This window comes from Acipenser ruthenus, chromosome 35 (assembly GCF_902713425.1).
Source record: "Acipenser ruthenus chromosome 35, fAciRut3.2 maternal haplotype, whole genome shotgun sequence".
Lineage (NCBI taxonomy): Eukaryota > Metazoa > Chordata > Actinopteri > Acipenseriformes > Acipenseridae > Acipenser > Acipenser ruthenus.
In genome coordinates this window covers 4,662,525-4,675,059 of record NC_081223.1, presented here as the reverse complement: position 1 = coordinate 4,675,059, position 12,535 = coordinate 4,662,525, and the positions used below count along the sequence as shown (strand labels likewise).

At 40.2% G+C, this 12,535-nt stretch overlaps 16 non-coding genes across 16 annotated transcripts; 4 read left to right on the top strand and 12 right to left on the bottom strand.

The window, feature by feature from the left end:
• Positions 1-123: 123 nt before the first annotated feature.
• Positions 124-344, bottom strand: LOC131705408 (small nucleolar RNA U3). The gene has a single exon (XR_009310365.1). It is a non-coding gene; the product is annotated as a small nucleolar RNA U3 (small nucleolar RNA).
• A 1,561-nt stretch (positions 345-1,905) lies between these two features.
• Positions 1,906-1,987, top strand: trnas-aga (transfer RNA serine (anticodon AGA)). The gene has a single exon. It is a non-coding gene; the product is annotated as a tRNA-Ser (tRNA).
• Positions 1,988-2,157: 170 nt separating this feature from the next.
• trnai-aau (transfer RNA isoleucine (anticodon AAU)) lies at positions 2,158-2,231 on the bottom strand. The gene has a single exon. It is a non-coding gene; the product is annotated as a tRNA-Ile (tRNA).
• A 298-nt stretch (positions 2,232-2,529) lies between these two features.
• On the bottom strand, positions 2,530-2,611 carry trnal-cag (transfer RNA leucine (anticodon CAG)). The gene has a single exon. It is a non-coding gene; the product is annotated as a tRNA-Leu (tRNA).
• Positions 2,612-3,290: 679 nt separating this feature from the next.
• Positions 3,291-3,511, bottom strand: LOC131705387 (small nucleolar RNA U3). The gene has a single exon (XR_009310343.1). It is a non-coding gene; the product is annotated as a small nucleolar RNA U3 (small nucleolar RNA).
• Positions 3,512-5,051: 1,540 nt separating this feature from the next.
• Positions 5,052-5,133, top strand: trnas-aga (transfer RNA serine (anticodon AGA)). The gene has a single exon. It is a non-coding gene; the product is annotated as a tRNA-Ser (tRNA).
• A 170-nt stretch (positions 5,134-5,303) lies between these two features.
• On the bottom strand, positions 5,304-5,377 carry trnai-aau (transfer RNA isoleucine (anticodon AAU)). The gene has a single exon. It is a non-coding gene; the product is annotated as a tRNA-Ile (tRNA).
• Positions 5,378-5,675: 298 nt separating this feature from the next.
• trnal-cag (transfer RNA leucine (anticodon CAG)) lies at positions 5,676-5,757 on the bottom strand. Its single transcript has one exon. It is a non-coding gene; the product is annotated as a tRNA-Leu (tRNA).
• A 682-nt stretch (positions 5,758-6,439) lies between these two features.
• On the bottom strand, positions 6,440-6,660 carry LOC131705407 (small nucleolar RNA U3). The gene has a single exon (XR_009310363.1). It is a non-coding gene; the product is annotated as a small nucleolar RNA U3 (small nucleolar RNA).
• Positions 6,661-8,221: 1,561 nt separating this feature from the next.
• On the top strand, positions 8,222-8,303 carry trnas-aga (transfer RNA serine (anticodon AGA)). The gene has a single exon. It is a non-coding gene; the product is annotated as a tRNA-Ser (tRNA).
• A 170-nt stretch (positions 8,304-8,473) lies between these two features.
• trnai-aau (transfer RNA isoleucine (anticodon AAU)) lies at positions 8,474-8,547 on the bottom strand. Its single transcript has one exon. It is a non-coding gene; the product is annotated as a tRNA-Ile (tRNA).
• Positions 8,548-8,845: 298 nt separating this feature from the next.
• On the bottom strand, positions 8,846-8,927 carry trnal-cag (transfer RNA leucine (anticodon CAG)). Its single transcript has one exon. It is a non-coding gene; the product is annotated as a tRNA-Leu (tRNA).
• A 680-nt stretch (positions 8,928-9,607) lies between these two features.
• On the bottom strand, positions 9,608-9,828 carry LOC131705386 (small nucleolar RNA U3). Its single transcript, XR_009310342.1, has one exon. It is a non-coding gene; the product is annotated as a small nucleolar RNA U3 (small nucleolar RNA).
• Positions 9,829-11,387: 1,559 nt separating this feature from the next.
• On the top strand, positions 11,388-11,469 carry trnas-aga (transfer RNA serine (anticodon AGA)). The gene has a single exon. It is a non-coding gene; the product is annotated as a tRNA-Ser (tRNA).
• Positions 11,470-11,639: 170 nt separating this feature from the next.
• On the bottom strand, positions 11,640-11,713 carry trnai-aau (transfer RNA isoleucine (anticodon AAU)). Its single transcript has one exon. It is a non-coding gene; the product is annotated as a tRNA-Ile (tRNA).
• Positions 11,714-12,011: 298 nt separating this feature from the next.
• Positions 12,012-12,093, bottom strand: trnal-cag (transfer RNA leucine (anticodon CAG)). Its single transcript has one exon. It is a non-coding gene; the product is annotated as a tRNA-Leu (tRNA).
• Between the last annotated feature and the right edge of the window lie 442 nt (positions 12,094-12,535).

Here is a 12,535-nt window from a genome sequence, read left to right as displayed (position 1 = left end):
TATCAAACCGATCACAATTAATGTGATCCGTGTTTTCAGTCAGATTGATAGTTTTAATCAATCATCTAAAAAGCAGCAGTGCTTTGCAACTGTAGTTCGTCTTGTGTACCTTTAGGCAAGATACCCACTCAGAACGTGTCTGCTTCCTCCAGCCCCCTAAGGAACACTGGAGCGGTCATCAACAACAGGGAGCAGTTGGCCAAAAAAAAAAAAAACACTCGCTGTCTCCTTCACGCTCAAAAACGAACACTCTCACTCTTCCTCGTGGATAGCGAGTCCAAACACTTTATAAACGCATTTCGCTGGCAAATCACTATAGAAATGATCCCGGAAAGTATTGTTTTATGGGCAAGTGGCCGACCGTCTCCCTCCAACTCTGAGTGGCACCGGTAGCTGTGCCGCTGACAAATAAACAGGAGCTTTCATATAATGCAATTGCTGTTGCCCAGTGAGGTGTTACAACAACATTTCAAACTCATTCCAAACTGCAGGCGGTTAAAAGCTAAATTGGGTTCAAGTTTCTCGTATGATTTAAAAAGTAGGAGCCAGTTGCCTCATTTGCATTGTCTGCCTTCCTCCTTTGCACTGTGAAGTCTATCAAATTTGTGCTTACAATCTGAATACGATTCCCATTTGAATCGTATATATTTGGTTTCCATTTTAGCTCTATGCATACACACTGTTCTGTTGAGACTCCCAAGGTGTTATGTAATAAAACACCATAATCGGTTAGCACGTTGGGCTGTTAATCGAAATTTTGGTGTTTCAAGCCCACGCAGAGATGATGCTTTTTGCATTTCTTTATCGCATTAGAAAATGGCACTATAATACGTTTTTATTTCCTCCAATTACACTGAAGAAAAAAATGTGCTGTTTTTTTAATTCAAAAAATTAATTAAGAAAAAATAGCCCTAGTCGTGCTGTTTGCAAAAACCCGGGATCGAAGCAGGGACCGTTACAGTCTAACGCTCTCCCAACTGAGCTATTTCAGCTTGACGCGATTTTGCTATCCAGGCCGCATTCTTTTCGTCAATCGCCTTTTTGTCAAGCCAGTAAACCTGCATGTAATGAGAAACGTTCAACAGTTCGGAAACACCACAATAGAATCCAATGCCTTTGCAAATGTGTTTCCAAACTGTTAGTTTTTCTCCCAAATGTGGTTTCTCAAAAAATGGTTTTGCCTACTTTTTATTATTATTATTACTTTTTCCAGAGTAGACCAAAAGGCAAACATCCAGGAAATAGTTAAACACTGCTACAGGGCTTGAACTGTCTCAACAAACGTTTAGTGGTTAAAGATAAAGGGCTTTTAACCAGGAGGTCCCCCGGTACAAATCCCACCTCAGCCACTGACTCATTGTGTGACCCTGAGCAAGTCACTTAACCTCCTTGTGCTCCGTTTTTCGGGTGAGATGTAAATGTAAGTGACTCTACAGCTGATGCATAGTTCACACACCCTAGTCTCTGTAAGTTGCCATGTGTATAATAAAAACGAACATAATTATGGTATGTTTTATTAGCATGAAATACTTTGTAGATCTTGTTATCTGCTAAGTCCGCTCACGCTAGCCAGAACGTGCTCGAGTGCTCTGGCAACAGCCATGAAGCAAGTCAATTTTTCAGTTCAATTAAATAACTACTTTGTTTTTGTGGATGGGGGTGTTTCTTGAAAAGATCAGTTAAATAGCTACGTATTTTGAAATAAAGATGTATTCATTATTATGAACGTTAACAAAAATTATATTTTATTTACATTTCCCACGTGTGCTTGCATTGTACAAATCTGACAGTTTCAACAAAGACATTTGACTTCGGTTCATTAGTTAGCCTATACTGCCATCTACAGCATTACTACGGGTTTCGTTTACTTCTTTTGGATATTTTCACAAATAATCGTCCGAGCATGTAGTCGTGGCCGAGTGGTTAAGGCGATGGACTAGAAATCCATTGGGGTTTCCCCGCGCAGGTTCGAATCCTGCCGACTACGTAAGCTTTGTTTTTAATTGATTGTATGTGCTCATTGTTAATACATGTTTAAAGCTCAGGAAGTCTGAAATATTACTGGTTGTACTTCATATCGCTTCGGTTCATTTTGTTAAAGAATGTTCATTTTGGCACCATTACAAATGCTGTGGTTTCTTTAAAGAAGAAAAGCCGTGGCCCGTACGGGGATCGAACCCGCGACCTTGGCGTTATTAGCACCACGCTCTAACCAACTGAGCTAACCGGCCACACACTCAAAACTTGATACTAGAACCCGAGGAAAATAAGTCCTGCGGACATTATGATTGTTCTACCAAGATGTTCTCATGTTAAACTGAACAATAACACATTCAAAGTATTGGAAAGGCATAATTAGAGGCCTCGTCATAATGAGGCAGTTTAACAGTGTGAAGGATGTGGTGAGGTGCAGGCTTGCGGTGACTTTCTCTCATTTAACGACCTTGTGATTTGAATACTAACAAGAAAAACAAATCAAATTACCAAGCATTCGGTGGACGTTTTAAGAAATAAATAAACAAACAGATTTGTCAGAAGTGGGATTCGAACCCACGCCTCCAGAGAGACTGCGACCTGAACGCAGCGCCTTAGACCGCTCGGCCATCCTGACTTACACTGACGACTTTGCACAACACTGCAGTACACTGCTGAACCTCCAATGTCTGACGCTACAGTAAATCACCTGGGGTGTGTGTGAACTTATTCTTTATCTGTTTATATTAAGGAGGGCGACCTGTTTCGTCGCATTCTATATGGGATCACAAGGACACTCCTCTTACAGACAGAAAATATACGGCAAACAGAGCGATCGCTTCACGGTTAGAAACAAATCAGAACAGTCTGTTAGCAAATTAACTTCATGAAAAAAAACACACAGGCATTACATAAATGTTACAGATATGTTTCGTAGACACAAAAGTTGTAACATAATTGAGTACATTTGTAAACTATCCGCCAGTAACAGACATTATCTCACATTATCTCTAGTTTCAAACGCATTATCACAGGCGGCACAATTACGACATGGAAAAAAATCCAGTATATTTGTCCAGTACACCTAGATCTCTCGAACATTAAAATGAGAGCCCTTAAAAAAACACTGTCCGTGTTCATTTCTATGTATATGACATTGTCTATACACAATACCTGTCATGTAAGCCTATTGGTATCAAACCGATCACAATTAATGTGATCCGTGTTTTCAGTCAGATTGATAGTTTTAATCAATCATCGAAAAAGCAGCAGTGCTTTGCAACTGTAGTTCGTCTTGCGTACCTTTAGGCAAGATACCCACTCAGAACGTGTCTGCTTCCTCCAGCCCCCTAAGGAACACTGGAGCGGTCATCAATAACAGGGAGCAGTTGGCCAAAAAAAAAAAAAACACTCGCTGTCTCCTTCACGCTCAAAAACGAACACTCTCACTCTTCCTCGTGGATAGCGAGTCCAAACACTTTATAAACGCATTTCGCTGGCAAATCACTATAGAAATGATCCCGGAAAGTATTGTTTTATGGGCAAGTGGCCGACCGTCTCCCTCCAACTCTGAGTGGCACCGGTAGCTGTGCCGCTGACAAATAGACAGGAGCTTTCATATAATGCAATTGCTGTTGCCCAGTGAGGTGTTACAACAACATTTCAAACTCATTCCAAACTGCAGGCGGTTAAAAGCTAAATTGGGTTCAAGTTTCTCGTATGATTTAAAAAGTAGGAGCCAGTTGCCTCATTTGCATTGTCTGCCTTCCTCCTTTGCACTGTGAAGTCTATCAAATTTGTGCTTACAATCTGAATACGATTCCCATTTGAATCGTATATATTTGGTTTCCATTTTAGCTCTATGCATACACACTGTTCTGTTGAGACTCCCAAGGTGTTATGTAATAAAACACCATAATCGGTTAGCACGTTGGGCTGTTAATCGAAATTTTGGTGTTTCAAGCCCACGCAGAGATGATGCTTTTTGCATTTCTTTATCGCATTAGAAAATGGCACTATAATACGTTTTTATTTCCTCCAATTACACTGAAGAAAAAAATGTGCTGTTTTTTTAATTCAAAAAATTAATTAAGAAAAAATAGCCCTAGTCGTGCTGTTTGCAAAAACCCGGGATCGAAGCAGGGACCGTTACAGTCTGAGCTATTTCAGTTGGACGCGATTTTGCTATCCAGACCGCATTCTTTTCGTCAATCGCCTTTTTGTCAAGCCAGTAAACCTGCATGTAATGAGAAACGTTCAACAGTTCGGAAACACCACAATAGAATCCAATGCCTTTGCAAATGTGTTTCCAAACTGTTAGTTTTTCTCCCAAATGTGGTTTCTCAAAAAATGGTTTTGCCTACTTTTTATTATTATTATTACTTTTTCCAGAGTAAGACCAAAAGGCAAACATCCAGGAAATAGTTAAACACTGCTACAGGGCTTGAACTGTCTCAACAAACGTTTAGTGGTTAAAGATAAAGGGCTTTTAACCAGGAGGTCCCCCGGTACAAATCCCACCTCAGCCACTGACTCATTGTGTGACCCTGAGCAAGTCACTTAACCTCCTTGTGCTCCGTTTTTCCGGTGAGATGTAAATGTAAGTGACTCTACAGCTGATGCATAGTTCACACACCCTAGTCTCTGTAAGTTGCCATGTGTATAATAAAAACGAACATAATTATGGTATGTTTTATTAGCATGAAATACTTTGTAGATCTTGTTATCTGCTAAGTCCGCTCACGCTAGCCAGAACGTGCTCGAGTGCTCTGGCAACAACCATGAAGCAAGTCAATTTTTCAGTTCAATTAAATAACTACTTTGTTTTTGGGGGTGTTTCTTGAAAAGATCAGTTAAATAGCTACGTATTTTGAAATAAAGATGTATTCATTATTATGAACGTTAACAAAAATTATATTTTATTTACATTTCCCACGTGTGCTTGCATTGTACAAATCTGACAGTTTCAACAAAGACATTTGACTTCGGTTCATTAGTTAGCCTATACTGCCATCTACAGCATTACTACGGGTTTCGTTTACTTCTTTTGGATATTTCACAAATAATTGTGCGAGCATGTAGTCGTGGCCGAGTGGTTAAGGCGATGGACTAGAAATCCATTGGGGTTTCCCCGCGCAGGTTCGAATCCTGCCGACTACGTAAGCTTTGTTTTTAATTGATTGTATGTGCTCATTGTTAATACATGTTTAAAGCTCAGGAAGTCTGAAATATTACTGGTTGTACTTCATATGGCTTCGGTTCATTTTGTTAAAGAATGTTCATTTTGGCACCATTAGAAATGCTGTGGTTTCTTTAAAGAAGAAAAGCCGTGGCCCGTACGGGGATCGAACCCGCGACCTTGGCGTTATTAGCACCACGCTCTAACCAACTGAGCTAACCGGCCACACACTCAAAACTTGATACTAGAACCCGAGGAAAATAAGTCCTGCGGACATTATGATTGTTCTACCAAGATGTTCTCATGTTAAACTGAACAATAACACATTCAAAGTATTGGAAAGGCATAATTAGAGGCCTCGTCATAATGAGGCAGTTTAACAGTGTGAAGGATGTGGTGAGGTGCAGGCTTGCGGTGACTTTCTCTCATTTAACGACCTTGTGATTTGAATACTAACAAGAAAAACAAATCAAATTACCAAGCATTCGGTGGACGTTTTAAGAAATAAATAAACAAACAGATTTGTCAGAAGTGGGATTCGAACCCACGCCTCCAGAGAGACTGCGACCTGAACGCAGCGCCTTAGACCGCTCGGCCATCCTGACTTACACTGACGACTTTGCACAACACTGCAGTACACTGCTGAACCTCCAATGTCTGACGCTACAGTAAATCACCTGGGGTGTGTGTGAACTTATTCTTTATCTGTTTATATTAAGGAGGGCGACCTGTTTCGTCGCATTCTATATGGGATCACAAGGACACTCCTCTTACAGAAAGAAAATATACGGCAAACAGAGCGATCGCTTCACGGTTAGAAACAAATCAGAACAGTCTGTTAGCAAATTAACTTCATGAAAAAAAAAACACACAGGCATTACATAAATGTTACAGATATGTTTCGTAGACACAAAAGTTGTAACATAATTGAGTACATTTGTAAACTATCCGCCAGTAACAGACATTATCTCACATTATCTCTAGTTTCAAACGCATTATCACAGGCGGCACAATTACGACATGGAAAAAATCCAGTATATTTGTCCAGTACACCTAGATCTCTCGAACATTAAAATGAGTCAGCCCTTAAAAAAACACTGTCCGTGTTCATTTCTATGTATATGACATTGTCTATACACAATACCTGTCATGTAAGCCTATTGGTATCAAACCGATCACAATTAATGTGATCCGTGTTTTCAGTCAGATTGATAGTTTTAATCAATCATCTAAAAAGCAGCAGTGCTTTGCAACTGTAGTTCGTCTTGTGTACCTTTAGGCAAGATACCCACTCAGAACGTGTCTGCTTCCTCCAGCCCCCTAAGGAACACTGGAGCGGTCATCAACAACAGGGAGCAGTTGGCCAAAAAAAAAAAAAACACTCGCTGTCTCCTTCACGCTCAAAAACGAACACTCTCACTCTTCCTCGTGGATAGCGAGTCCAAACACTTTATAAACGCATTTCGCTGGCAAATCACTATAGAAATGATCCCGGAAAGTATTGTTTTATGGGCAAGTGGCCGACCGTCTCCCTCCAACTCTGAGTGGCACCGGTAGCTGTGCCGCTGACAAATAAACAGGAGCTTTCATATAATGCAATTGCTGTTGCCCAGTGAGGTGTTACAACAACATTTCAAACTCATTCCAAACTGCAGGCGGTTAAAAGCTAAATTGGGTTCAAGTTTCTCGTATGATTTAAAAAGTAGGAGCCAGTTGCCTCATTTGCATTGTCTGCCTTCCTCCTTTGCACTGTGAAGTCTATCAAATTTGTGCTTACAATCTGAATACGATTCCCATTTGAATCGTATATATTTGGTTTCCATTTTAGCTCTATGCATACACACTGTTCTGTTGAGACTCCCAAGGTGTTATGTAATAAAACACCATAATCGGTTAGCACGTTGGGCTGTTAATCGAAATTTTGGTGTTTCAAGCCCACGCAGAGATGATGCTTTTTGCATTTCTTTATCGCATTAGAAAATGGCACTATAATACGTTTTTATTTCCTCCAATTACACTGAAGAAAAAAATGTGCTGTTTTTTTAATTCAAAAAATTAATTAAGAAAAAATAGCCCTAGTCGTGCTGTTTGCAAAAACCCGGGATCGAAGCAGGGACCGTTACAGTCTAACGCTCTCCCAACTGAGCTATTTCAGCTTGACGCGATTTTGCTATCCAGGCCGCATTCTTTTCGTCAATCGCCTTTTTGTCAAGCCAGTAAACCTGCATGTAATGAGAAACGTTCAACAGTTCGGAAACACCACAATAGAATCCAATGCCTTTGCAAATGTGTTTCCAAACTGTTAGTTTTTCTCCCAAATGTGGTTTCTCAAAAAATGGTTTTGCCTACTTTTTATTATTATTATTACTTTTTCCAGAGTAGACCAAAAGGCAAACATCCAGGAAATAGTTAAACACTGCTACAGGGCTTGAACTGTCTCAACAAACGTTTAGTGGTTAAAGATAAAGGGCTTTTAACCAGGAGGTCCCCCGGTACAAATCCCACCTCAGCCACTGACTCATTGTGTGACCCTGAGCAAGTCACTTAACCTCCTTGTGCTCCGTTTTTCGGGTGAGATGTAAATGTAAGTGACTCTACAGCTGATGCATAGTTCACACACCCTAGTCTCTGTAAGTTGCCATGTGTATAATAAAAACGAACATAATTATGGTATGTTTTATTAGCATGAAATACTTTGTAGATCTTGTTATCTGCTAAGTCCGCTCACGCTAGCCAGAACGTGCTCGAGTGCTCTGGCAACAGCCATGAAGCAAGTCAATTTTTCAGTTCAATTAAATAACTACTTTGTTTTTGTGGATGGGGGTGTTTCTTGAAAAGATCAGTTAAATAGCTACGTATTTTGAAATAAAGATGTATTCATTATTATGAACGTTAACAAAAATTATATTTTATTTACATTTCCCACGTGTGCTTGCATTGTACAAATCTGACAGTTTCAACAAAGACATTTGACTTCGGTTCATTAGTTAGCCTATACTGCCATCTACAGCATTACTACGGGTTTCGTTTACTTCTTTTGGATATTTTCACAAATAATCGTCCGAGCATGTAGTCGTGGCCGAGTGGTTAAGGCGATGGACTAGAAATCCATTGGGGTTTCCCCGCGCAGGTTCGAATCCTGCCGACTACGTAAGCTTTGTTTTTAATTGATTGTATGTGCTCATTGTTAATACATGTTTAAAGCTCAGGAAGTCTGAAATATTACTGGTTGTACTTCATATCGCTTCGGTTCATTTTGTTAAAGAATGTTCATTTTGGCACCATTACAAATGCTGTGGTTTCTTTAAAGAAGAAAAGCCGTGGCCCGTACGGGGATCGAACCCGCGACCTTGGCGTTATTAGCACCACGCTCTAACCAACTGAGCTAACCGGCCACACACTCAAAACTTGATACTAGAACCCGAGGAAAATAAGTCCTGCGGACATTATGATTGTTCTACCAAGATGTTCTCATGTTAAACTGAACAATAACACATTCAAAGTATTGGAAAGGCATAATTAGAGGCCTCGTCATAATGAGGCAGTTTAACAGTGTGAAGGATGTGGTGAGGTGCAGGCTTGCGGTGACTTTCTCTCATTTAACGACCTTGTGATTTGAATACTAACAAGAAAAACAAATCAAATTACCAAGCATTCGGTGGACGTTTTAAGAAATAAATAAACAAACAGATTTGTCAGAAGTGGGATTCGAACCCACGCCTCCAGAGAGACTGCGACCTGAACGCAGCGCCTTAGACCGCTCGGCCATCCTGACTTACACTGACGACTTTGCACAACACTGCAGTACACTGCTGAACCTCCAATGTCTGACGCTACAGTAAATCACCTGGTGTGTGCGTGAACTTATTCTTTATCTGTTTATATTAAGGAGGGCGACCTGTTTCGTCGCATTCTATATGGGATCACAAGGACACTCCTCTTACAGACAGAAAATATACGGCAAACAGAGCGATCGCTTCACGGTTAGAAACAAATCAGAACAGTCTGTTAGCAAATTAACTTCATGAAAAAAAACACACAGGCATTACATAAATGTTACAGATATGTTTCGTAGACACAAAAGTTGTAACATAATTGAGTACATTTGTAAACTATCCGCCAGTAACAGACATTATCTCACATTATCTCTAGTTTCAAACGCATTATCACAGGCGGCACAATTACGACATGGAAAAAATCCAGTATATTTGTCCAGTACACCTAGATCTCTCGAACATTAAAATGAGTCAGCCCTTAAAAAAACACTGTCCGTGTTCATTTCTATGTATATGACATTGTCTATACACAATACCTGTCATGTAAGCCTATTGGTATCAAACCGATCACAATTAATGTGATCCGTGTTTTCAGTCAGATTGATAGTTTTAATCAATCATCGAAAAAGCAGCAGTGCTTTGCAACTGTAGTTCGTCTTGCGTACCTTTAGGCAAGATACCCACTCAGAACGTGTCTGCTTCCTCCAGCCCCCTAAGGAACACTGGAGCGGTCATCAATAACAGGGAGCAGTTGGCCAAAAAAAAAAAAAACACTCGCTGTCTCCTTCACGCTCAAAAACGAACACTCTCACTCTTCCTCGTGGATAGCGAGTCCAAACACTTTATAAACGCATTTCGCTGGCAAATCACTATAGAAATGATCCCGGAAAGTATTGTTTTATGGGCAAGTGGCCGACCGTCTCCCTCCAACTCTGAGTGGCACCGGTAGCTGTGCCGCTGACAAATAGACAGGAGCTTTCATATAATGCAATTGCTGTTGCCCAGTGAGGTGTTACAACAACATTTCAAACTCATTCCAAACTGCAGGCGGTTAAAAGCTAAATTGGGTTCAAGTTTCTCGTATGATTTAAAAAGTAGGAGCCAGTTGCCTCATTTGCATTGTCTGCCTTCCTCCTTTGCACTGTGAAGTCTATCAAATTTGTGCTTACAATCTGAATACGATTCCCATTTGAATCGTATATATTTGGTTTCCATTTTAGCTCTATGCATACACACTGTTCTGTTGAGACTCCCAAGGTGTTATGTAATAAAACACCATAATCGGTTAGCACGTTGGGCTGTTAATCGAAATTTTGGTGTTTCAAGCCCACGCAGAGATGATGCTTTTTGCATTTCTTTATCGCATTAGAAAATGGCACTATAATACGTTTTTATTTCCTCCAATTACACTGAAGAAAAAAATGTGCTGTTTTTTTAATTCAAAAAATTAATTAAGAAAAAATAGCCCTAGTCGTGCTGTTTGCAAAAACCCGGGATCGAAGCAGGGACCGTTACAGTCTAACGCTCTCCCAACTGAGCTATTTCAGCTTGACGCGATTTTGCTATCCAGGCCGCATTCTTTTCGTCAATCGCCTTTTTGTCAAGCCAGTAAACCTGCATGTAATGAGAAACGTTCAACAGTTCGGAAACACCACAATAGAATCCAATGCCTTTGCAAATGTGTTTCCAAACTGTTAGTTTTTCTCCCAAATGTGGTTTCTCAAAAAATGGTTTTGCCTACTTTTTATTATTATTATTACTTTTTCCAGAGTAGACCAAAAGGCAAACATCCAGGAAATAGTTAAACACTGCTACAGGGCTTGAACTGTCTCAACAAACGTTTAGTGGTTAAAGATAAAGGGCTTTTAACCAGGAGGTCCCCCGGTACAAATCCCACCTCAGCCACTGACTCATTGTGTGACCCTGAGCAAGTCACTTAACCTCCTTGTGCTCCGTTTTTCGGGTGAGATGTAAATGTAAGTGACTCTACAGCTGATGCATAGTTCACACACCCTAGTCTCTGTAAGTTGCCATGTGTATAATAAAAACGAACATAATTATGGTATGTTTTATTAGCATGAAATACTTTGTAGATCTTGTTATCTGCTAAGTCCGCTCACGCTAGCCAGAACGTGCTCGAGTGCTCTGGCAACAGCCATGAAGCAAGTCAATTTTTCAGTTCAATTAAATAACTACTTTGTTTTTGTGGATGGGGGTGTTTCTTGAAAAGATCAGTTAAATAGCTACGTATTTTGAAATAAAGATGTATTCATTATTATGAACGTTAACAAAAATTATATTTTATTTACATTTCCCACGTGTGCTTGCATTGTACAAATCTGACAGTTTCAACAAAGACATTTGACTTGGTTCATTAGTTAGCCTATACTGCCCTCTACAGCATTACTACGGGTTTCGTTTACTTCTTTTGGATATTTCACAAATAATTGTGCGAGCATGTAGTCGTGGCCGAGTGGTTAAGGCGATGGACTAGAAATCCATTGGGGTTTCCCCGCGCAGGTTCGAATCCTGCCGACTACGTAAGCTTTGTTTTTAATTGATTGTATGTGCTCATTGTTAATACATGTTTAAAGCTCAGGAAGTCTGAAATATTACTGGTTGTACTTCATATCGCTTCGGTTCATTTTGTTAAAGAATGTTCATTTTGGCACCATTACAAATGCTGTGGTTTCTTTAAAGAAGAAAAGCCGTGGCCCGTACGGGGATCGAACCCGCGAACTTGGCGTTATTAGCACCACGCTCTAACCAACTGAGCTAACCGGCCACACACTCAAAACTTGATACTAGAACCCGAGGAAAATAAGTCCTGCGGACATTATGATTGTTCTACCAAGATGTTCTCATGTTAAACTGAACAATAACACATTCAAAGTATTGGAAAGGCATAATTAGAGGCCTCGTCATAATGAGGCAGTTTAACAGTGTGAAGGATGTGGTGAGGTGCAGGCTTGCGGTGACTTTCTCTCATTTAACGACCTTGTGATTTGAATACTAACAAGAAAAACAAATCAAATTACCAAGCATTCGGTGGACGTTTTAAGAAATAAATAAACAAACAGATTTGTCAGAAGTGGGATTCGAACCCACGCCTCCAGAGAGACTGCGACCTGAACGCAGCGCCTTAGACCGCTCGGCCATCCTGACTTACACTGACGACTTTGCACAACACTGCAGTACACTGCTGAATCTCCAATGTCTGACGCTACAGTAAATCACCTGGGGTGTGTGTGAACTTATTCTTTATCTGTTTATATTAAGGAGGGCGACCTGTTTCGTCGCATTCTATATGGGATCACAAGGACACTCCTCTTACAGACAGAAAATATACGGCAAACAGAGCGATCGCTTCACGGTTAGAAACAAATCAGAACAGTCTGTTAGCAAATTAACTTCATGAAAAAAAAACACACAGGCATTACATAAATGTTACAGATATGTTTCGTAGACACAAAAGTTGTAACATAATTGAGTACATTTGTAAACTATCCGCCAGTAAAAGACATTATCTCACATTATCTCTAGTTTCAAACGCATTATCACAGGCGGCACAATTACGACATGGAAAAAATCCAGTATATTTGTCCAG